Here is a 22,570-nt window from a genome sequence, read left to right on the forward strand (position 1 = left end):
TTTGTGTACGTGTTTGTCTTTGTGTGTGTTTGTCTTTGTGTGTGTTTGTGTGCATGTGTTTGTCTTTGTGTGTGTTTGTGTACGTGTTTGTCTTTGTGTGTGTTTGTCTTTGTGTGTGTTTGTGTGCATGTGTTTGTCTTTGTGTGTGTTTGTGTACGTGTTTGTCTTTGTGTGTGTTTGTGTACGTGTTTGTCTTTGTGTGTGTTTGTCTTTGTGTGTGTTTGTGTGCATGTGTTTGTCTTTGTGTGTGTTTGTGTACGTGTTTGTCTTTGTGTGTGTTTGTCTTTGTGTGTGTTTGTGTACGTGTTTGTCTTTGTGTGTGTGTGTGTGTGTTTGTGTGCATGTGCGTCTTTGTGTGTGTTTGTGTTTGTGTGCACGTGCGTCTGTGTGTGTGTGTGTGTGTGTGTGTGTGTGTGTGTGCGTGTGTGTGTGTGTTTGTGTGCATGTGTGTGTTTGTGTGCATGTTTGTGTGTATGTGTGTCATCCTGCGCAGAATCAGAATCAGTGAGTGTGAGTGGTCGTTGGCTGGGTTGTTTGCTGGGTCGATCTGCGGTGCGGCTCTGCTAATGTGAGCCAGACTGTGCCGCTGCTTGCGCTGTAATTTGCTCCAGATGAGGGCGACTCAGGTGGGCTAAGAGCTGTCGGCCACCGGCACTAGCTGTGTGTGTGTGTGTGTGTGTGTGTGTGACTACTAATTATAATTATTTATCCTCATTTGCATATTTGGGTGATTGTCTCACCTATCAACAGGCTGTGAATAACACAAGCCTGACTGATTATTATTCATTCATTTTCCTTCGGCTTAGTCCCTTTATTCATCAGAGGTCACCACAGTGGAATGAATCACCAACTTATCCAGCATGTTTTACACAGCAGAATGAACCGCCAACAATTCCAGCATATACAATTCCCGATTTTCCTTTGAACTCTAACAACCTTACACTGAACTCAAACTCTTGATATTCTGCCGTATGTCACTCAGTGCGGATAAATAATCGTCCTCTTCCTCATCCATCAGATCTTCTCCAGCGCAGGAACGAGCGCAGAGATAAATAACTCAGAGCGAGTGTCCAGCGTCTGCATTACAGCACACAAAACCCTCAATGAGAAACACCTGTGCCCGTTCTCCACGTGACCCGCCGGAGCCTCCTGCAGATCTGGAGCCGCTAATGCTCCTAATCGCTCTGCATTTAGCTGTGTTCAGCACTTAAACGCAATTCTTCAATTTTCCCAACACAAACACTGAGCGCAAAGCACGCCTAGCGTGGCCAAACGAGCTGTACAGCGTTTATACGTGATGTTATTGTTAACGCCGCATTTATTCTGAAGGCTGGAGAGTTTCGACGCTGATGATCATATCAAGTTTGCTCTTGGCTGGCGTTCATCAGCTCCTAAATCACACACACATGTGCACATGAACCCTGCGCTAATGCTAACACACACACGCGCATACATGCACACACTCATTCACTCACTCACTCACTCACACACTCATTCACAAACATACACACAATCAAATGGATTAACACGTTATTAGCATGTTTCTAGTACGGATTAGGATGTTGTTAGCTAGTATGGATTAGCATGTTATTAGCTAGTATGGATTAGCATGTTGTTTACATGTTTCTAGTATGGATTGGTATGTTGTTTCTAGAATAAATGAGCAAGTTGTTAGCCTGTTTCTAGAATGTGTTAACATGTTTGTAATATGGATTTGCATGTTGTTAGCATGTTTCTAGTGTGGATTAACTTATTGCTAGCATTTTTTTATTATAAATTAGCATGTTGTTAGCTAGTATGGATTAGCATGTTGTTAACATGTTTCTAGTATAGATTAGTATGTTGTTCGCATGTTTCTAGTATGGATTAACTTGTTGCTAGCATTTTTTTATTATAAATTAGCATGTTGTTAGCTAGTATGGATTAGCATGTTGTTAACATGTTTCTAGTATAGATTAGTATGTTGTTCGCATGTTTCTAGTATGGATTAACTTGTTGCTAACATTTTTTTCAGTATGAATTAGCATGTTGTTTCTAGAATAAATGAGCAAGTTGTTAGCCTGTTTCTAGAATGTGTTAACATGTTTGTAATATGGATTTGCATGTTGTTAGCATGTTTCTAATGTGGATTAGCATGTTTTATTATAGATAAACATGTTGTTAGCATGTTTGTTTCATGGATTAGCATGTTACAATGTTTCTAGTATGGGTTAGCATGTTGTTAACATGTTTCTAGTATGGATTAGTATGTTGTTAACATATTTCTAGTATGGATTAGTATGTTGTTAGCATGTTTCTAGTATGGATTAACTTGTTGCTAGCATTTTTTTGTATGAATTAGCATGCTGTTAGCTAGTATGGATTAGCATGTTGTTAACATGTTTCTAGTATAGATTAGTATGTTGTTCGCATGTTTCTAGTATGGATTAATTTGTTGCTAGCATTTTTTTATTATGAATTAGCATGTTGTTAGCTAGTATGGATTAGCATGTTGTTAACATGCTTCTAGTATAGATTAGTTTGTTGTTCGCATGTTTTTAGTATGGATTAACTTGTTGCTAGCATTTTTTTTGTATGAATTAGCATGTTGTTAGCTAGTATGGATTAGCATGTTGTTAACATGTTTCTAGTATAGATTAGTATGTTGTTCGCATGTTTCTAGTATGGATTAACTTGTTGCTAACATTTTTTTCAGTATGAATTAGCATGTTGTTTCTAGAATAAATGAGCAAGTTGTTAGCCTGTTTCTAGAATGTGTTAACATGTTTGTAATATGGATTTGCATGTTGTTAGCATGTTTCTAATGTGGATTAGCATGTTTTATTATAGATAAACATGTTGTTAGCATGTTTGTTTCATGGATTAGCATGTTACAATGTTTCTAGTATGGGTTAGCATGTTGTTAACATGTTTCTAGTATGGATTAGTATGTTGTTAACATATTTCTAGTATGGATTAGTATGTTGTTAGCATGTTTCTAGTATGGATTAACTTGTTGCTAGCATTTTTTTGTATGAATTAGCATGCTGTTAGCTAGTATGGATTAGCATGTTGTTAACATGTTTCTAGTATAGATTAGTATGTTGTTCGCATGTTTCTAGTATGGATTAATTTGTTGCTAGCATTTTTTTATTATGAATTAGCATGTTGTTAGCTAGTATGGATTAGCATGTTGTTAACATGCTTCTAGTATAGATTAGTTTGTTGTTCGCATGTTTTTAGTATGGATTAACTTGTTGCTAGCATTTTTTTTGTATGAATTAGCATGTTGTTAGCTAGTATGGATTAGCATGTTGTTAACATGTTTCTAGTATGGATTAGTATGTTGTTAGCATGTTTCTAGTATGGATTAACTTGTTGCTAACATTTTTTTCAGTATGAATTAGCATGTTGTTTCTAGAATAAATGAGCAAGTTGTTAGCCTGTTTCTAGAATGTGTTAACATGTTTGTAATATGGATTTGCATGTTGTTAGCATGTTTCTAATGTGGATTAGCATGTTTTATTATAGATAAACATGTTGTTAGCATGTTTGTTTCATGGATTAGCATGTTACAATGTTTCTAGTATGGGTTAGCATGTTGTTAACATGTTTCTAGTATGGATTAGTATGTTGTTAGCATGTTTCTAGTATGGATTAACTTGTTGCTAGCCTTTTTTTAGCATGAATTAGCATGTTGTTAGCTAGTATGGATTAGCATGTTGTTAACATGTTTCTAGTATAGATTCGTATGTTGTGTGCATGTTTCTAGTATGAATTAACTTGTTGCTAGCATTTTTTTATTATGAATTCGCATGTTGTTAGCTAGTATGGATTAGCATGTTGTTAACATGTTTCTAGTATAGATAAGTTTGTTGTTCGCATGTTTTTAGTATGGATTAACTTGTTGCTAGCATTTTTTTGTATGAATTAGCATGTTGTTAGCTAGTATGGATTAGCATGTTGTTAACATGTTTCTAGTATGGATTAGTATGTTGTTAGCATGTTTCTAGTATGGATTAACTTGTTGCTAACATTTTTTTCAGTATGAATTAACATGTTGTTTCTAGAATAAATGAGCAAGTTGTTAGCCTGTTTCTAGAATGTGTTAACATGTTTGTAATATGGATTTGCATGTTGTTAGCATGTTTCTAATGTGGATTAGCATGTTTTATTATAGATAAACATGTTGTTAGCATGTTTGTTTCATGGATTAGCATGTTACAATGTTTCTAGTATGGGTTAGCATGTTGTTAACATGTTTCTAGTATGGATTAGTATGTTGTTAACATATTTCTAGTATGGATTAGTATGTTGTTAGCATGTTTCTAGTATGGATTAACTTGTTGCTAGCATTTTTTTGTATGAATTAGCATGCTGTTAGCTAGTATGGATTAGCATGTTGTTAACATGGTTCTAGTATAGATTAGTATGTTGTTCGCATGTTTCTAGTATGGATTAATTTGTTGCTAGCATTTTTTTATTATGAATTAGCATGTTGTTAGCTAGTATGGATTAGCATGTTGTTAACATGCTTCTAGTATAGATTAGTTTGTTGTTCGCATGTTTTTAGTATGGATTAACTTGTTGCTAGCATTTTTTTTGTATGAATTAGCATGTTGTTAGCTAGTATGGATTAGCATGTTGTTAACATGTTTCTAGTATGGATTAGTATGTTGTTAGCATGTTTCTAGTATGGATTAACTTGTTGCTAACATTTTTTTCAGTATGAATTAGCATGTTGTTTCTAGAATAAATGAGCAAGTTGTTAGCCTGTTTCTAGAATGTGTTAACATGTTTGTAATATGGATTTGCATGTTGTTAGCATGTTTCTAATGTGGATTAGCATGTTTTATTATAGATAAACATGTTGTTAGCATGTTTGTTTCATGGATTAGCATGTTACAATGTTTCTAGTATGGGTTAGCATGCTGTTAGAATGCTTCTAGTATAGATTAGCAGGTTGTTAACATGTTTTAGTGTGAATGTTGTTAGCTAGTATGGATTAGCATGTTGTAACATGGTTCTAGTATGGATTAGCATGTTAACGTGTTTCTAGTATGGATTAGCATGTTGGTTACATGTTTCTAGCACGGATTAATATGTTGTTAACGCTTCTTGTATGTGAAATCATGTTGTTAGCACGTTTCTAGTATGGATTAGCTTGTTAACATGTTTCTAGTATGTTTTAACATATTGTTTACATGCTTCTAGAATGGATTAGCATGTTGTTAACATGTTTTTAGTATGCAATAGCATGTTAACATGTTTCTAGTATGGATTAACATATTGTTAGCATTTTTTCTATGAATTAACATGTTGTTAGCATGTTGTTTCTAGTATGAATAAGCAAATTGTTAGCCTGTTTCTAGAATGCGATACCATGTTTGTAGTATGGAGTTGCGTGTTGTTAGCATTTTATAGTGTGAATTAGCATGGTTTAGTATAGATTAGTATGTTGTTAACATCTCTGTTGTATGGATTAGCATGTTTCAAGGATGAATTGGCATGTTAGCATGTTTCTAGCATGGATTAGCAGGTTGTTAACATGTTTCTAGCATGGATTAGCATATTGTTAACATGTTTCTAGTATGGAATAGCATGTTAGCATTTATCAAGTATGGATTAGCATATTGTTAGCAGTTTTTAGTAGGAATTAGCATGTTGTTTCTAGTATGAATGAGCAAGTTGTTAGCCTGTTGTTAGTGTGTTTCTAGTGTGAATTAGCATGTTTTAGTATAAATTAGTATGTTGTTAAAATGTCTGTTGTATGGATTAACATGTTTCAAGTATGAGTTGACATGTTGTTAGCATGTTTCTAGTATGGATTAGCAGGTTGTTAGCATGTTTCCTTCGTGGATTATCATGTTGGCATATTTACTGAATGCATTAGCACGTTGTTTCTAGAATTGTATATGAATTGTATATTGACTGTATATATTAGCCTGTTTCTAGAATGTGTTAGCATATTTGTAGTATGGATTTGCATTTTGTTAACATGTTTCTAGTATGGATTAGCATGTTTTAGTATAGACTATCATGTTGTTAACTTGTTTGTTGCATGGAATAGCATGATAGCATGTTTCTAGTATGGATTAGCATGTAGTTAAGATGTTTCTAGCATGGATTAGCATGTTAGCATGTTTGTAGTATGTATTAGCACATTGTTAGCAGGGTTGCTATAGTGTTACTATAGTTATAGCATCATAATGATAAATTAACAAAAACTATATCTTGCAAGAATGCAAACCTAGCATTTTGTTAGCATGTTTTAGTATAGATTAGCATGTTGTTAACATGTTTCAAGTATGGATTAGCACACGTTGCTATGATATTTCTATAGTTAATAGCATCAGAATGATAAATTAACAAAAACTATATCTTGCAAGAATGCAAACCTAGCATTTTGTTAGCATGTTTTAGTATAGATTAGCATGTTGTTAACATGTTTCAAGTATGGATTAGCACACGTTGCTATGATATTTCTATAGTTAATAGCATCAGAATGATAAATTAACAAAAACTATATCTTGCAAGAATGCAAACCTAGCATTTTGTTAGCATGTTTCTAATATGGATTAGCATGCATGTTTCATGTATGGGTTAGCATGTTGTTAGCAGGGTTGTTATAGCTAATAGCATCGGAATGATAACTTAACGAAAACTAAATCCTGTAAGAATGCAATCCTAGCATTTTGTTAGCATGTTTCATGTATGGATTAGCATGTTGTTAGCAGGGTTGCCATGGTGTTGCTATAGTTAATAGCATCAGAATAATAAGTTAATGAAAACTAAAATATTCCCGTGAGAATGCAATCCTCCTCTCTAAATAACAGCATCAGGACAGATCAGATTGTCTGAGGTGGCCCGTGTTAAGCTAGCACAGCTAATTAGCTAGCACACCAGACACTCGCATTAGCAACACTTAGACCCTGCTAATAGACGCTGACCTCAGTTCTAGCCAATGATTGGCCACTCTTGTTCGAATCCCACCCAATACACTAACCTGTTATTTTGGACTGTGTTTAAAATAGAGCAGCAGTTGTCTAAGTCCAGCCTCCGGGGAATGAAGAAACATTCCTTCTCTTCCCAATCCACACCGCGTCAATCACACAAGAGCCATAATGGAGGAACCGTTTGTGCTCTTAGTGTGCGCTACTTACAGGTCAGGGATCAAATGCTAGTCAGCATCTTGTTCTATGTAGTCATCAACGGGACTGTTTTAAGCCATTATTTGACTGACACTGTTATGGTCAAACAGCCAACAATATTTATGGTGTGCAATGGCAAGTTTAATATTCAACTAATAAACACTCTAGTCTGAAATGGTTCCTGCAGATGTTTTTTTATTTCAAGATTTTCTGTGCAATAAACATGTGTTTAAAGATGTTGGCTCTGTGAAGATTTCTTAGACACGTGAAACATGAACCAACCCCCCAGAACAGTCACTGTACTCCATTATTTACATGATGGACTGAGGGATGTTAACACAACACAGCACAGCACATGATGAAGAGAAGTGCCAAACCTGAGCTTAACAATCTGTAGGAAGTGATTGACTTTGTTGACTTAGTTGACTTTGAAAACGATTAATTGACTTTTAAAAAGACTTGGTGGAATTTATAGGTGATTAGTTGACTGAAAAAAAAGAATTGATGGAATTTAAAAGTGATTAGTTGACTGAAAAAAGACTTGGTTGAATTTAAAAGTGATTAGTTGACTGAAAAAAAGACTTGGTTGAGTTTAAAAGCGATTAGTTGACTGAAAAAAGACTTGGTTGAGTTTAAAAGCGATTAGTTGACTGAAAAAAGACTTGGTTGAGTTTAAAAGCGATTAGTTGACTGAAAAAAGACTTGGTTGAATTTAAAAGTGATTAGTTGACTGAAAAAAAAGAATTGATGGAATTTAAAAGCGATTAGTTGACTGAAAAAAGACTTGGTTGAATTTAAAAGCGATTAGTTGACTGAAAAAAAGACTTGGTTGAGTTTAAAAGCGATTAGTTGACTGAAAAAAGACTTGGTTGAATTTAAAAGCGATTAGTTGATTGAAAAAAAGACTTTGTTAAATTTAAAAGCGATTAGTTGACTGAAAAAAAAGACTGTTAAATTTAAAAGCGATTAGTTGACTGAAAAAAGACTTAGTTGAATTTAAAAGCAATTAGTTGACTCAAAAAAAAGACTTGGTTGAATTTATAAGTGATTAGTTGACTGAAAAAAAAGAATTGATGGAATTTAAAAGCGATTAGTTGACTGAAAAAAGACTTGGTTGAATTTAAAAGCGATTAGTTGATTAAAAAAAAGACTTGGTTGAATTTAAAAGCGATTAGTTGACTAAAAAAAGACTTGGTTAAATTTAAAAGTGATTAGTTAACTGAAAAAAAGACTTGGTTAAATTTAAAAGTGATTAGTTGACTGAAAAAAAGACTTGGTTAAATTTAAAAGCGATTAGTTGACTGAAAAAAAGACTTGGTTAAATTTAAAAGTGATTAGTTGACTGAAAAAAAGACTTGGTTGAATTTAAAAGTGATTAATTGAGTAAAAAAAGACTTGGTTGAATTTAAAAGCGATTAGTTCACTGAAAAAAAGACTTGGTTAAATTTAAAAGCGATTAGTTGACTCAAAAAAAGACTTGGTTGAATTTATAAGTGATTAGTTGACTGAAAAAAAAGAATTGATGGAATTTAAAAGCGATTAGTTGACTGAAAAAAGACTTGGTTGAATTTAAAAGCGATTAGTTGATTAAAAAAAAAGACTTGGTTGAATTTAAAAGCGATTAGTTGATTAAAAAAAAAGACTTGGTTGAATTTAAAAGCGATTAGTTGATTAAAAAAAAAGACTTGGTTGAATTTAAAAGCGATTAGTTGATTAAAAAAAAAGACTTGGTTGAATTTAAAAGCGATTAGTTGATTAAAAAAAAAGACTTGGTTGAATTTAAAAGCGATTAGTTGATTAAAAAAAAAGACTTGGTTGAATTTAAAAGCGATTAGTTGACTAAAAAAAGACTTGGTTAAATTTAAAAGTGATTAGTTGACTGAAAAAAAGACTTGGTTGAATTTATAAGTGATTAGTTGACTGAAAAAAAAGAATTGATGGAATTTAAAAGCGATTAGTTGACTGAAAAAAGACTTGGTTGAATTTAAAAGCGATTAGTTGATTGAAAAAAAGACTTGGTTGAATTTATAAGTGATTAGTTGACTGAAAAAAAAGAATTGATGGAATTTAAAAGCGATTAGTTGACTGAAAAAAGACTTGGTTAAATTTAAAAGTGATTAGTTGACTGAAAAAAAGATTTGGTGGAACTTAAAAGTGATTAGTTGACTAAAAAAAGACTTGGTTAAATTTAAAAGTGATTAGTTGACTGAAAAAAAGACTTGGTTGAATTTATAAGTGATTAGTTGACTGAAAAAAAAGAATTGATGGAATTTAAAAGCGATTAGTTGACTGAAAAAAGACTTGGTTAAATTTAAAAGTGATTAGTTGACTGAAAAAAAGACTTGGTGGAATTTAAAAGCGATTAGTTGACTGAAAAAAGACTTGGTGGAATTTAAAAGCGATTAGTTGACTGAAAAAAAGACTTGGTGGAATTTAAAAGCGATTAGTTGACTGAAAAAAAAGGCTTGGTTGAATTTAAAAGCGATTAGTTGACTGAAAAAAGACTTGGTGGAATTTAAAAGCGATTAGTTGACTGAAAAAAAGACTTGGTGGAATTTAAAAGCGATTAGTTGACTGAAAAAAAAGACTTGGTTGAATTTAAAAGCGATTAGTTGACTGAAAAAAAGACTTGGTGGAATTTAAAAGCGATTAGTTGACTGAAAAAAAAGGCTTGGTTGAATTTAAAAGCGATTAGTTGACTGAAAAAAGACTTGGTTGAATTTAAAAGTGATTAGTTGACTGAAAAAAAGACTTGGTTGAATTTAAAAGCGATTAGTTGACTGAAAAAAAGACTTGGTTGAATTTAAAAGCGATTAGTTGACTGAAAAAAAGACTGTTAAATTTAAAAGCGATTAGTTGACTGAAAAAAGACTTAGTTGAATTTAAAAGCGATTAGTTGACTGAAAAAAAGACTTGGTTGAATTTAAAAGCAATTAGTTGACTGGAAAAAAAATGACTTGGTTGAATTTAAAAGCGATTACTTGACTGCAAAAAAGGCTTGGTGGACCTTAAAAGCGATTAGTTGACTGAAAAAAAGACTTAGTTGAATTTAAAAGTGATTAGTTGACTGAAAAAAAGACTGTTAAATTTAAAAGCGATTAGTTGACTGAAAAAAGGCTTGGTGGACCTTAAAAGCGATTAGTTGACTGAAAAAAAGACTTGGTTGAATTTAAAAACGATTAGTTGACTTTGAAAGAAACTGGTTGACTTTAAAAGCTATTAGTTGGCTTCGGAAGCATTAGTTGACTTTAAGAGCAATCGGTTGATTTGAGGAAATGGATTGGTTAAAATAGTTGACATTCAGAGAGATTGGTTGACTTTAAAAGCAATCTGTTGACTTTAAAAACTAATAGTTGACTTTAAAAGTGATTAGTTGTCTTTAAGAACTGTTAGTTGACATTAAAAGTGATTAATTTACATTAAATTCATTGGTTACCTTTAAAAGCGATCAGTTGATTTAAAAACCTACTGGTTGACTTTAAAATCGATTGGTTGACTTTAAAAGCGATTAGTTGTATCGAAAAATGATTGATTAATTTAAGGAAAACTGATTGGTTGATTTTAGAGATGATTTGTTGCTTTTAAAGGGATTACTTGAATTTACTATATAAAGGAGTAAACTTGTTGCTTGAAAGGTTTAAAATCGATTTGTTCAACTGAAAAAAATTGGTTGGTTGGCTTTAAAAGCAATTAGTTCACTTTACTTTAAAAGGCTAGTAAACATGTTGCTTTAAAGTCCATTAGTTGACTTTAAAAGCATTTAGTTGACAATACTTTAAAAAAGGAGAGTAAACCTGTTGCTTTTAATACTGATTAGTTGACCTTAAAAGTGATTGGTTGAATTAACTTTAAAAAGGAGTAAAATTGTTGCTTTAAAAGTGATTAGTTAATAAAAGTTTGTAAGATCATGTTTTCAAAAGCATCTTTTTCTATAGTCATCATCAGGAGAGTTTTTAAGCCATTATTTGACCGACACACGTATTTTCAGACACTTTTATGGTCGAACAGCCAACAATATTTAGGGTGTGCAATGGCAAGTTTAGTATTCAACTAATAAACACTCTAGTCTGAAATGGTTCCACTGATGTTTTTTATTTCACCCTTTTAGGTGCAATAACAGGGTGTTTAAATATGTTGGTTAAATATTTCTTAGTTTGTTAAGTTTCTCAGTTCAGCTTTTAGACCTTTGAAACATGAACCAACCCCCAAAACCGTCACTGTACTCCATTATTTACATGAGGGGCTGAGGGGTTTCAGCTGTTAATAAACACAGCACAGCTCAGCAAATGAAGCATGTAGGATTACTGTAGTATCTGATAAAGGCAAGTGTCAAACATGGCCTTAAAATCTGTAAAAAGAGATATGTTGACTTGGTTGAATTTAAAAGTGATTAGTTGACTGAAAAAAGACTTGGTTAAATTTAAAAGTGATTAGTTGACAGAAAAAAAGACTGGGTTGAATTTAAAAGTGATTAATTGAGTAAAAAAAGACTTGGTTGAATTTAAAAGTGATTAGTTGACAGAAAAAAAGACTGGGTTGAATTTAAAAGTGATTAGTTGACTGAAAAAAAGACTTGGTTAAATTTAAAAGTGATTAGTTGACTGAAAAAAAAGACTTGGTTGAATTTAAAAGCGATTAGTTGACTGAAAAAAAAGACTTGGTTGAATTTAAAAGTGATTAGTTGACTGAAAAAAAGACTTGGTTAAATTTAAAAGTGATTAGTTGACTGAAAAAAAAGACTTGGTTGAATTTAAAAGCGATTAGTTGACTGAAAAAAAAGACTTGGTTGAATTTAAAAGCGATTAGTTGACTGAAAAAAGAGACTTGGTGGAATTTAAAAGCGATTAGTTGACTGAAAAAAAATTGGTCTCTGATGAAGGCAAGTGCCAAACATGGCCTTAAAATCTGTAAAAAGACATAAGTTGATTTTATTTAAAATGATTAAACCTGTTGCTTTAAAAACTAAAAGTTGACTTTAAAAGTGATTAGCTGACTTTAATAATGATTAGCAGACTTTAAAAGTATTTAGTTGACTTTAAAAGTGATCAGTTGAATTTAATAGTCATTAGCTGCCTTTTAAAAGCTATTAGTTGAATTTAAAAGGGATCGGTTGACTTCAATAGTTATTAGCTGCCTTTTAAAAGCAATTGGTTCAGTTTAAAAGCATTTAGTTGACTTTAAAAAGAATTGGTTGACATTAATAGTGATTTTGCTGCCTTTTAAAAGTGATTAGCTGACTTTAATAATGATTAGCAGACTTTAAAAGCATTTAGTTGACTTTAAAAGGAATTGGTTGACATTAATTGAGATTTTGCTGCCTTTTAAAAGTGATTAGCTGATTTTAATAATGATTAGCAGACTTTAAAAGCATTTTGTTGATTTTAAAAGTGATTAGTTACATTTAATAGTGAATATCTGCCTAAAGCGATTGGTTCAGTTTAAAAGCATCTAGTTGACTTTAAAAGCGATTGGTTGACTTTAAAAGCTATTAGTTGAATTTAAAAGCGATTGGTTGACTTTAAAAGCTTTTAGTTGAATTTAAAAGCGATTGGTTGATTTTAAAAGCTATTAGTTTAATTTAAAAGCTTTTAATTTTAAAAGACTTTATAAGGAATTGGTTGACTTTAATAGTGATTTGCTGCCTTTTAAAAGTGATCAGCAGACATTAAAAGCAATTAGTTGACTACTTTTAAAAGGTCTGTAAACCTGTTACTTTGCAAGTGAGTACTTGAATTTAAAAGTGATAAGCTGAATTAAGAAAATGAGACTATAGACTCATTGCTTTTATATTGATTAGTTGAGTTTACTTAAAATCTGTAAAATTATTGCCTTAACAGGAAAACAAACCTGTTGTATCTTGGAACTGTTCAATTAACTTAATAAAATGATCATCAGGCACATAGTTCATTAACTTAATCATTTTAAGTAATCTTAACTTATCGGTTTTACAGTGCATGCATCATAGTATTATGAGTGTATTCTTGAAGCATCATGCAAATGCATTGATTATCTCACATCTTCTGCATTTATGTAAGGCTTAAGCATCCCTCACAAGACCTTGAGAATGCAGCAATAGATCATGTCTGATCTGAAGGCAGTTTAACCTCATCTGGGTCTCTATCAGACCCTCATCAGGGTCTCTATGTGATCTATATGAGCTGATTCTGGATCAGCGGTGGGCGACATCTAGTGCTCCCACATGAAGAGTCCGTCTGAAAGGCAGTTTTGTGAATCCTGCAGCTGTTGGCCAGACTGAAACCTGAGAGCGCAGATGCATTTACTGCAATGTCACAGTCTTCTCATGCTAACACTGTTAATTTAATCCATGCACTGATATGTAAGCACATTAATAGTGCATACATGCAAATATTTAGCTTTGTGTTCATTCATGAGAGATTAAACGTAAAATGGCATGAAAGGTTCAAATAAACGATGCAACCAAGGTTGTGCAATATATATTAAAAAAACCTTTGTGAAAAAGATTCTCATTACGATGGAAACTGACTACTGTTAACATTAGTAGTTAGCTGGGTTTCCATCAGCCTGTGTTAATGCACATTATGAAGTATTATTTTGAAGTACATGCATACAATACACTTCTTATTTTGAAGTACATGCATGCATGAGTATTAAAGTGTTAAAAAAGTATCAACATAAGCTCTTTCTGAAACATAGCCCTATATACATTTTTGGAGATTGTGAATTATGTAGCCAGTAGTACATTTCGTCTTTAAAGCAAACGCTACGGGGCGGTATGTCACTGTTCCTTTTCACGCTACCAGCTGACCACTTACGTCCTTATGGACGGCTTTCCTGCTGTTACCAGTTTGACCAGTAGCTCACTGCATACGTCGGTGGACTTGAGATGCAGAGAAGAGCTCACCGTGACGACGGGTTTTGACTCCGGCGAAGAACGGTTCCAGAAAGCGAGAAAGACAAAAACAGAAGCCAAAAAATAAAGAAGTAAACAACTGAAAACTGAAAAAATAAATAGATGAAAACGTGGTATTCTTTTCCTGGATTGGGTTTAGGGAAGTGGCTAAGTGGGTCAATCGGTGCTTTTGACGACACTGTTGGTTGGGTTTAGGGAAGGAGGAGGGTGGGTCAGTGGCCTCTGGTGGATTTGCGTGAGAAGAGCAGGTGCAAATAGCACTCGTGACAGAAATTTGAGATCTGAAAACGCATACACAGCGACCAAAATAAAAACTGCAAATAAACGTATCTCCTGGGACGGATTTGGCGCTCTCCAGAAATGTGTATAGAGATTCGTTTTCAGAATAGGCCTGAGTTAAAGTGTTTATGCCCTCTTAAGGTGGTTTTGGAAGGAAATGCAATGTGACTTGTTTACTGTTGGTTGCTAGGTTACCAATACTACAGTGAGCTGCTCTAATAATGATAAAAACACAACCAGTTCACATTGTAATTCACATTTTGATGGAAATCAGGTTACTGTTAACGTAAGTAATTAGCAGGGTTTCCATCAGCCAGTGTTACTGTGCATTTTTTTATTGCATGGTAAAAAAAAACAGGTGATGGAAACGTCAAATTTCAAATAAAAATCCCCTAATTCACCAAAAAAGACGAATTAAATTCAATAAGGACAAATTAATATATTAATTTGAATAATGGGACATGGAAACGTATTTATTGAATAACCTTAATGACTTGTTTACTTTTGGTTGCTAGGTTACCAATACTACAGCCAGCCACTCTAACAATGATGGGTTATTGTAGTATATACATAGTAGGTGCTGCTCTGCTATTCTCTAGAGCAAGGGTGGGCAGACTCGGTCCTGGAGGGCCGGTGTCCTGCACAGTTTAGGTCCAACTCTGATCAAACACACCTGCTTATAGATAATTAGTGATCTTGGAGACAATGATTAGCATGTTCAGGTGTGTTTGATTAGAGTTGCAGGACACCAGCCATCCAGGACCGAGTCTGCCCACCCCTGCTCTAGAGCATCCCAAAGCTAAACGTAGAGCTGAAAATAACCCTGGGAGTCAAGACGAGAGACAAAAATGACAACAGCCAATATCCAATTATCTGCATATCAGCTTTACCCTACTGTAAATATTTGCACTTTGACATTAGATTTATTTAGATCAGAAAAGCATCTATTTTCTTTATTTTAGTATGAACATTAAATAAAAGAATTTAGAAATCGATAATAAAAATAGCATTTATTAAGGGAAATGTTACATGACAAGAAATATCATTAGCGCAATACTTAATATTGTAAATATATTGCATATTTTTCTGGGATCACGCTACCATGCAAAATAAATAAATAAATAACCATCTCAATGAATGCAATATAGCAGTCTATTGCAGAGCACGTACCGTCCAAACACCCTACTCCACTTAGTTTTTCATATAATATGGAGATTAAAGTTAAAAAGGACAGCGCTGCCAAAACGGAAAATGCTGCATATTGAACAGGGCTGTTTTGTCCGCTAATAATTGTCTGTACACATGGAAACAATGACACTGGGATTAAGAAAAGATGAGGGTGGAGTGGAAACAGGGATGTGTACGCTTACTCATTTCATAGACACTTTGTGCATGTTTGGCACTGACATGCCTGTCGCAATAATCAATATATCGACTTATCGTGCTATACTCATGCACATGGCCTCAATCATTATATAAAATTAATTTCAGCAACATTTTAGCTGATTGCACATCTACTCTCTGTCAGCGAGCTCAGGAAGTCCTTTACCCGACAGCTGAAGAAATGCAGCTGAATTTAAACTTTTTTCTTGAAAACTACTGATGGTTTGGAAGAGGTTTTCAAAATACACTTCACAAATGACGTTAAAGCGCATTTGCATTCATCAACCCCATTGATAAAGCTTATATTTAGACATTTACTTTTTAACATCAGGTCACCTCTAAATAAGGTTAAAACGAAAAGATTTTCAAATAATAATCTTTACTTCGCAAAAGCATTTTTACGTGAGGTGTAATGCGAATAATGAGAGATGCAAATGGTTTGCTGAATAAACTCGTTAGCCAATCAGTGAACATCACGCCCATGTGACTCCATTATGCTTGCTTTGTTTACTGTTGGTTGCTAGGTTACCAATACTACAGTCAGCCACTCTAACAATGATAAAAACACACCTAATTCACATTTAAATATACATTATGATGGAAACCAGACTACCATTCACCAGTCAGCATTTGGGTTTCCATCACCCTGTGTTAATGTGCGTTTTGAAGTATCGCTTGAGAAACAAATGATGGAAACAACAAATTTCGAATAAAAAAAATCACTCAATTCGGCAAAAAAATGAATCTCTTGCTTAAGGTGGTTTTGGACTTGTGCAAAAAGTGTTAATGTGTGAATAATGTCAATTAGAAACTCTGACATAGTAAATATTAAATCCATATGCTGCTCTAACAACGGTTAAAAACACATATAATTCACATTTTAAGCGCTAATTTGAATAACGAGAGATGGAAATGCATTTGCAGAATAAACTCTGACATAGCAAACAATACAGAGTGTCACTCCATTATGCTTGACTCATTTACTATTGGTTGCTAGGTTACCAATACTACAGTCAGCCGCTCTAACCATGAATAAAAACACACATAATTCACATTTGGTATTTATTTATTTATTTTTACAATCTTTAAAAAGATTTGCTTCCCGTTTTGATTGAAACTAGGCTAAAATCTCTCATTGCAATAATGGCTGTGACAATATATCAACGAACAAACATTAATATCATAACAAGCCTTGGTGATTGCGTGATGCCTGAGGTGACAATGCAAAAGTGTGCTCTTGGGTTGGTGGAAATATACTCCCAATGTAATCCAGAGTTTCCAGCACTATAGGAGTGCTGTAACGAGGTGAAACGGTTCCTCTAGTTTTATGTGAAGTCTTCAAAGCTTGTAAGAAGTTCACCGAAAGTTTATTATTCGTCCCTGACAGAACTGACACGTGATTATGCTTTTACACCGATGGCTCTTTTTAACAAGTCGTTACCTGTCATGACCAGGGCAACAGCAAACAATGGTCTTCACTAGCGGTATACAGTTGAAGTCTAAATTATTAGCCCATTGTTATTAGTTCTTTCTAAAATATTCCCCAAATGATGTTGAACAGATTCAGGAATTTCTCACAGTATTTCCTCTAATATTTCTTCTTCTGGAGAAAGTCTTATTTGTTTTATTTTAGCAAGAATAAAAGCAGATTTTATTGTTTTAAAGCCATGTAAGCTCAATATTATTAGCCCCCTTCAGCAATATTAGTTTTGGATTGTCTCCAGAACAAACCACTGTTATACAATGACTTGCCTAATTACCATAACTTTACCCTAATTACCCTAGTGAAGCCTTTAAATGTCACTTTAAGCTGTATAGAAGTGTCTTGAAGAATATCTAGTCTAATATTATTTACTGTCATCATGACAAAGAGAAAATAAATCAGTTATTAGAGATGAGTTATTAAAATACGTTTATAAATGTGGTGCAAAATCATCTCTCCCTTAAACAGAAATTAGGAAATAAAATATACAGGACGCCTAATAATTCTGACTTCAGCTGTAGGTAAGTAAATGTAACCAGCGAACTGTCAACAGAGTTATTGACTGACGCTTCTCTTCGCACTTTGAGTTTTGTCCATGTCTTCCATCAGGACTGAAGACTGTCATCAGATCCTCTTTCAGGAATCTCTGCTGAACCCTCATGTTGAGTAAGAGCACAGGGGTGGGAAGTTTAGATCTCCGGATGGTTGTTTTGACAGCGTCGCAAATCTGTCTTCAGGGCTAATCCTGGAAACTCACGTCTGAAAGCATAGGAAGAGACCTGACATTCCTGTAGTCCTGGAACTTTGGGTTTACGTTATGAAGGATTTGGGATGCGATGGATGAAGACGAAGTGGGATTTAATCCGGAGAGAGGCGCAGATTGCAGGAGGCTGAAACTCTTGATCTCGGTGCAGGAGAACACCTGTCTGGAGGTCAGGATGTAATTTAAAAGGTCATACAGTATAAAAAAATACAGTCTCAGTGGTTGACCAGTGTTTAATGTGGCATGTCAAGCAGAAGAAAAGGTGTTTCTGGACTTAATGGGAGATGCAAAAACATTTGCTGCATCCCAATTGGCATACTATCCATCTTAAACAGTATTTGAAAACAGAATTAGCATGTCCCAAACCGTAACATGTTGAAAAGAGTATGCCAAAGGTTCCCGGAAGGTTTACTATTTCTGGTAAAAACTCAAAGTGTAAAAACGTCCATACTCTAACCACTGATATTGCCCACAATACATTACGCGTTGGACGTGAATCCGATTTGAACTACAAATGCGGGTGAAAAGTAAATCACGTTTTCTGTGTTGTATTTCATCTGCAACAACAATGTAAACTTATATGTTTAGATATTAAGGTGTGAATGCATAATTATCCAAAGACCTGAGGAGATTTCTCTGCATGAAAGACTTGTGAATGGCAGATTATCTTGCTGCTGCTTCTCCGATAAGGTAGGAAATTAAATATGACAGACGTGTGGATGATTGACAGGGCTCGTTACTAAGCAACACAACGATCTGTTAAAAAGGAAGTCGGATGTCCCAAAGCTTGCATACTCTTCTCTTACAAACTCAAAAGTAAATACTTCTCCTTCACAAAAAAAGTCAATCTCACGGCAATTCGTAACTTATTGATTTAGTGGCTAATTCGTACGAATTCGTATGATCTAATTTATACAATTTAGTAAGATTTGCTCATCCGCCAATGACGGTTGGGTTTAGGGGTGGGGTTAGGTGCCACGCCTCCTTTTTAAAATCGTACATTTTCGTACGAATTAGCCACTAAACTGTCAAAACGTAAAATACTTACATTTTCTCGTGAGATCAGGCTGGAAAAAGTACATATTTTTGGGCGTAGTATTTTTTTGTTTTTTCTGAATGCTACAAGTAGCTCAGATGTGCAACAACAACAACTTTAATCATAAGGTAAACACAAAACAACAGTTTCCATCTGGATCTTCTTCACAGGACTCAACACTTGTAAACACTCGCTCCAATGTGCTCACGGCTCTCAGCACTGCCCACACTAGTCAACACTACCAAGCTGACCTATCATAGAGCTTGCGCTATGCGTCGTTGCGATGTTTCACGCTCCCCCTGGGAATGTAATACTTAAGAGGTGAGGTGTCGGGGTGGTGGAGGGATGCTAAAGTCGTGAGATGCTGCTGGTAAGACAGCTTTGGTGTATATTGGGGTTTGGTCGAGAACTGATTTAGATAATAGGATATTTGTCAATGACGTATTCGATACTGTAACTTCTGCGCGTGCTTCTCACGAAATTGTGTGCAAAGCATCACTTAGTTACATTTTTTGAGAGGTGCGTGTCAGCGAAGGGTATACGACCGCGCGAAGGCTGCTCCACTTGCTCGTCCTCCCCGTGCTCGCGTGGGTTTTCTCTGGCTTCTCCGTTTTCCTCCCACAGTCCAAACACACGCAACCTAAGTAAATTGAACAAGCCAAATTGACACCATAGCTAAACTCTTAGCAAGCGTACATCTCTCCTTAGCCATCCTTTATCTGTCATTAGTCAGAAATAAGTCAGGGGAGTACATCAAGGTCTACCTGAGCTCAAACTCCCCTCTCGCCCTGCAAACGGGTGGGAACCCAGGACTCGAGAATCGAGAATCTCTTAAGCTCAGGGCTCTTGCCCGGGACAGCATGCCAAACAAGCTTTATTATCAATCATCAGCTAAGTGTGAACTCTTGAAGCCGAAGGAAAAATTATTTGGTATGCAAAATGATGATGATGATAATCACGTATCTTATAAGCACGGCCAGACGGAATCTGCGGACGGTTTTTTGGTATTTCTGCAGAGAATTTTGGTAAAAATCTGCTGATTTCTGCTGAATTATTTTGGGAGTTTCATAACTAAAACCTTAATATGTGAAATAAAATATAATACCTTTTTAACTGTTATTGAATGTTTACAATGCAAATCCAATTAGATAAGCTTTATTTAGTAAACAGAGCAAGTCTCTCGTATAATATCTCTACTAAAAGACAGAGAATATGACTGTACACACTGCATTGTACATAAATCAGATGAACATTTTCATGTTAGTCAATAATATTACTGTAATTAATATAAAAACTGAATGAATATAGATTTACACACATTTACTCAAGTAAATAAACAGAATTAATGATGGGCTAAAATACTGCGTGCGCAGATTCCATGTGGGCCTACTTATAAGGCATCTTGCTTTCCTTGGGAACTGAACCCTTGACCTGAGTGTCTCGATCTCCTTTTTGAGAACTCTCCACTTTCCCTCATTGACTTTCGGAGGGTCTTCATGTAAACAGTCACGTCAGGAACTCATTTCATTAGCTGGATGAACAGTATGAACTAAAGTAATTACATTTCAGGCTTCGGAAAGTGGCTAAAGTGATTGATTTTTCCTGCTGGCTCAGCTCGTTCTGGCTAAATCCTTCACTTGACCCTGATGTTCGGCATTTTTCACTTTAAATGAAGTGCCTGCAAAGCCAATTCATCCCAAACACTTAATGTCCTCTCTGCTTCTCTTTCAGCTCATGTTTATAATGCTTTAAATTCCAGACGAGTGGGAAAAGGTGTTCGCTTTGAGGAAGAAGCTTTAAAGGGGAGCCATTATGCATATTTAAACCCAGTTGTGTGTCAGCAGTGTGTGAATATCTCCAGCCTCTAATGGTAAACATGATTGATTGTATATTCTAATCAGACTTGATATTAACAGTCTGCAGAAACACTTTGATTGACATTCTCCCTTTGCACATGTCATCAGAGAGGGAAAGCCCCACCCACTTGTGCCCATCTCTCCTTCATTAGCATAAACAGCAGCCCTGAGTGAGAAGCAGCCGTCTGTCCACTAGCCATTAAGGTGAATTGGGTGAATCGATGAACTAAATTGGCCGTTTATCCAATCGATGTCTAAACATATGCTGGAATAGTCGGTGGTTCATTCCGCTGTGGCGACCCCTGATCAGAGCATACCTGTCAACATTGGGATGTGAAAATAAGGGATATGCCCACCATAATAAGGGATTCCCCCGACATTATCCACCCCCCTTTAAAAAATCCCCAAATTACTAAATATGTTCATTTGTAGCTGTTTCATTGTAAATAAACAGTTAAATGGTCAGTAATATGTTTATTATTATTATTATTATTATTATTTACTAAAGACTAAATTAAATAGTATACATTAGCAGCAAATACATTAGCAAACAGTTCAGCTTATTAATATTAATAGCTATTATATTGAAATAGATTCAAGCTATGAAATCTCATTAGCCGTTTCTTCACTGTATAACTCACATTCTGATTAAAGAGCAGCGAATGAATCTCTTATTTATTTAGATTTTTTTTGTTTAATTACCTTAAATAATGGGTGTCACTTTAAAAATGCACAGATCTCATAGGCGAAGCGTGTGTAAGGCTGAGGAAGGCTTAGCCTCCCCCTGGCCAGAGACCACGGAGATAGCAGCAAAGAAATAAAATGCATTGAAAACATGTAACGGGTGTAAGGCGGAATATGAATGTAATATAATGTTGATGATTAACACAACACTTTAGCTATTGTATATTTGTCAATCAAATCTAAAGCCCCCCTCCGCACAGAAATGGAACTGTCCAACTCCGCATGTTACACTGAGGAGCGCGGTTTATTACTGGAGTTAGCAGCTTCTCTAAAAAACCAAACCAAAAGTTCTGGCCAGCGGACTATTCTGATTTGCAGGTCAAGAACATGTGTAATAAAACAACAAATGAGGATTACGAGAGCGGTATAATAATATATACACTGGTTTAACTTGTTTTCAGCATTAAATGAAATCGGTAGTTTGATTGTAGCGTAGTCCAGCCTATAGTGGAGTAATCTTGTTTAGGCAATCAATTGGAGTTTTACGATTTAAAGGTGAAATATTTATTGCTGAATTACAAGTTTGGTTTTCGATTGGCCTCGTGGAAAAGAGAATGATTTCAGATTCTCAGGGCCGGCGCATCCAGAGGCGACCTAACGTTAGGCGGCCGCCTAGGGCAGAAGAATAGTTAGGGCTGCGTCCTCTCTAATATTAATTATTATGATTATTAATGGTAATATTAATAAAAGCAACAAGGAGTAATAATTTAATTTGAAACTGCACACAGTAAGTAATAAATATTTAATAATTAAGTATTTTAAAAATATTTAATATTTAATAAATGCCGTCTTGATGAACAGAATCATTTTAATTAGATTTTTAAATAAAAGTAATAATAATAAAAATAAATAAACTGACCCCAAACTGACCTGGTAGTGTAGATCAGTGTGCAAGATAATAACATAATTTAATGAGAGTGTTGAATATAATAGACGTTTGTTGATAGGCGGTGCTTTTGTTAAAACCTCTTCTTGGCGGTCGCAAATCTTTTTAAATGCATTAA

The sequence above is a fragment of the Danio aesculapii genome, chromosome 25, assembly GCF_903798145.1.
Source record: "Danio aesculapii chromosome 25, fDanAes4.1, whole genome shotgun sequence".
Lineage (NCBI taxonomy): Eukaryota > Metazoa > Chordata > Actinopteri > Cypriniformes > Danionidae > Danio > Danio aesculapii.